Raw genomic sequence first — 3,772 nt, 5'->3', positions numbered from 1 at the left:
CATCTTAGAAGTGTGCAAGTTTGGGGTCCATTTGTATTTTCAGAGTATTCAGGAACTGGGATTGAGAAGCTTGTTGGAAACATGATGGCTTCCATCCATGCAACACCTTTGTGGTAACATCCAGTAACCAAGCCTGTTCATTCTGTCAATTCTGGTGGAGAGGGATATTTAGCACGAAAATGACATTCTGTTATGTGCAGTAATAAAAGCATTTCTCATTTGCTCTGAATTTGGAAAAAGTTCAGTGAAAAGGGTCCTGTCATTAAGCACCTGACAACATAAACTGGCAGGTAACTGTACACGTGTGCAGAATGTGGGAACAATTGCCATGTCAAGAACATACTTATTGCCCACATGAGGACATAGGTGAAAAAACGTATCAGTGCACAGAATTTGATAATGGCGTCCATTTGCATGATACACTTCTCTGCCACGAGCAAATGCAAAAAGGTGAGAAACCACATGTCTGCACGGAATGTGGAAAAAGGTTTGCTACAAAGGGACATCTTATTAGCCACCAGAGAACACATACAGGTGAGAAGCTGTTTCTGTGCACTGAATGTGGGAAAAGGTTTGCTCAGAAGGGACATCTTATTAGCCACCAGAGAACACATATAGGTGAGAAACTGTATGAGTGCATTGAATGTGGGAAAGGGTTTGCACAAAAGCAATATATTACTCTCCACCTAAAAAAACATTCATGTGAGAATCCTTATGAGTGCATTGAATGTGGGAAAGAGTTTGCTCGGAAGGGACTTCGTATTCGCCACCAGAGAACACATACAGGTGGGAAACCATATGAGTGCATTGAATGTGGGAAGGGGTTTACTAGGAAGATGCATCTTATTAGACACTAGAGAAGACATACAGGTGGGACACCTCATGAGGCACTGAATGTGGGAAAGGGTTTGCTACAAAAGGAGAGCTTACTATCCACCAGAGAACACATACAGGTGAGAAACCTTATGAGTGCCATAAATGTGGTAAAGGGTTTGTTTACATGGGACATTTTATTCGCCACTAGAGATCACATACAGGTTAGAAAACTTACAAGTGCATGGAATGTGGGAAAGTAATTACTCAGAAGAGACGTCTGATTAGCCACCAGAGAACACACATAGGTGAAAAACTTCATAACAGTGTTTAGTGTGGGAAATGGTTTAGCCATAAGTGAGGTCTTATTTATCATCAGTCCTCGAGAGACCTCGTAAGTGTAGTGAATGTGGCGAATACTTCAGCACACAGGATGTTCTTATCTGCCATGAGAGAGGGCATGTAGTGAATGTAGGAAGAACTTCTTTGGGAAGAGAGATCTTATTCGCCACTGTAGAAAACATACGGGTGGGAAACCTTATCGGTGTACTAAATGTGGAAAATGCTTCAGTCGGAACAGTCACCTTATTAGGCACCTGACAAAACATGCATGCCTGGGTCTATTTAATAATAATAATAATAATTTAGCATTTATATAGCCCTACGAACCCTCAGGTATCGGAGCGCTGCTTATTATTACCCATGGTGTGAGGTGCTCATTTATCGGCCTCGGAAGGATGAAAAGCTGAGTTTGGCCCTGCCGGGATTCGAACCTGCATCGACAGGCTCTGCACAGATGTCAAAGTGAGTGCTCACACGAACGATGGCTGATTATGATTGTTGAATCCCTGCAGTTTGAAATGCATCCCTTCTAGAATATTCACCTTCTGTGTTTAGGTAACCATCCTATGAAAACTTGCAAATGAATGGGCACCAACAGTTTGGAAAAGGTTAAAGACTCAGTGGCTGAATCCATAACTCTCGGCCCTCATAGGATAAGTTGCATTTTGGGAATAGAGTAGAAAGGGCAAGTGGAATAGAACTATCCACTGTGTTGGGAAACAATAAAACTCATGCAAATTGGGAAATGAAATGGTGCCTTTCTGTCTGGAATGAAAGAGTTGTGGGTTTAATGATTTCACAGCTGTTCTCTAAATTCCAAGAAGGAACAGTGGACATCAATGTCTACAAAATCAAGCTGGTCTTTGATAAACTTACAGGTCTAATGTAAAAAGTCTCCCACCGGGATTCATACACTGAGTGAAATGCTGATGAAATGAATATTGAACTTCAGCCAATATGTCACTGTGTTAACATGAAAAATACATTGTTAGTAATAACTCAATTCATGTGTCAAATCTCTTTTTTTCTGGCTTCACTTTTCTGTTTTCTTCCTGCAACAGAGGTGATTCATTTGTTTTAATTAGTGGGGTGACCACCTCTATTCCAGGTTTATGCTGGAATGAATGTTATTGTCCACTTTTTAAACTTTATTGCCATGAAAATGGAAGGAGCTGGTCGTGACTGAGGAGGTGGGGTAAAGAGAAGGTGGTGGTAATGGGTTCAGTGGATGGGTGGGAAAGAGGTGGACATTGTGGGAGGTGGTAGTGACGGAGGAAGTGGGGTAAAGAGAAGGAGGTGGTATTGGGTTCAGTGGACGGGTGGGAAAGAGGTGAACATGGTGGGAGGTGGTAGTGACGGAGGAGGTGGGGTAAAGAGAAGGAGGTGGTATTGGGTTCAGTGGACGGGTGGGAAAGAGGTGAACATGGTGGGAGGTGGTAGTGACGGAGGAGGAGAGGTAAAGAGAAGGAGGTGCTGATGTTCAAATCCCCAGGGTGTGCCCTTCCATACCTTAACCCTCAGCTAAATGAGATATGGCATTAAAGAAAAAATGGAGGAAATCAAGATAAATGTGCTCACAAATCAATGGATTGATACAAAATTGAGTAATCAATCCAGTGAATTAAACCCACACTCTACATTTCCTGTCTTTTTTTAAACATTTGCTAGCAGGACCTGCCACGTTTCTTACACTCTGAACAAAAGCAATGGATGAACTTTCTTTTGTTTGGGATTTTGATTACTCTGGTGTTTCTTTTGTATGGGATTGTGATTACTCTGGTGTTTTTCTTTGTATGGGATTGTGATTACTCTGGTGTTTCTTTTGTATGGGATTGTGATTACTCTGGTGTTTCTTTTGTATGGGATTGTGATTACTCTGGTGTTTCTTTTGTATGGGATTGTGATTACTCTGGTGTTTCTTTTGTATGGGATTGTGATTACTCTGGTGTTTTTCTTTGTATGGGATTGTGATTACTCTGGTGTTTCTTTTGTATGGGATTGTGATTACTCTGGTGTTTTTCTTTGTATGGGATTGTGATTACTCTGGTATTTCTTTTGTATGGGATTGTGATTACTCTGGTGTTTTTCTTTGTATGGGATTGTGATTACTCTGGTGTTTTTCTTTGTATGGGATTGTGATTACTCTGGTGTTTCTTTTGTATGGGATTGTGATTACTCTGGTGTTTTTCTTTGTATTGGATTGTGATTACTCTGGTGTTTCTTTTGTATGGGATTGTGATTACTCTGGTGTTTTTCTTTGTATGGGATTGTGATTACTCTGGTGTTTCTTTTGCACAGGATTGTGATTACTCTGGTGTTTCTTTTGTATGGGATTGTGATTACTCTGGTGTTTCTTTTGTATGGGATTGTGATTACTCTGGTGTTTCTTTTGTATGGGATTGTGATTACTCTGGTGTTTCTTTTGTATGGGATTGTGATTACTCTGGTGTTTCTTTTGTATGGGATTGTGATTACTCTGGTGTTTTTCTTTGTATGGGATTGTGATTACTCTGGTGTTTCTTTTGTATGGGATTGTGATTACTCTGGTGTTTTTCTTTGTATGGGATTGTGATTACTCTGGTGTTTTTCTTTGTATGGGATTGTGATTACTCTGGTG

General features: G+C 40.7%; 1 pseudogene; it reads left to right on the top strand.

Annotated features, from left to right (window-relative positions):
- Window positions 1-311: 311 nt before the first annotated feature.
- LOC138467377 (gastrula zinc finger protein XlCGF57.1-like) lies at window positions 312-1,147 on the top strand (annotated as a pseudogene).
- The last annotated feature ends 2,625 nt before the right edge of the window (window positions 1,148-3,772 follow it).

Source organism: Ambystoma mexicanum, chromosome 4q (genome assembly GCF_040938575.1).
Source record: "Ambystoma mexicanum isolate Mex_15411 chromosome 4q, UKY_AmexF1_1, whole genome shotgun sequence".
In the NCBI taxonomy this organism is placed as follows: Eukaryota; Metazoa; Chordata; class Amphibia; order Caudata; family Ambystomatidae; genus Ambystoma; species Ambystoma mexicanum.
The sequence above is the reverse complement of the archived record's forward strand: the minus strand, read 5'-3'. Positions and strand labels throughout refer to the sequence as shown.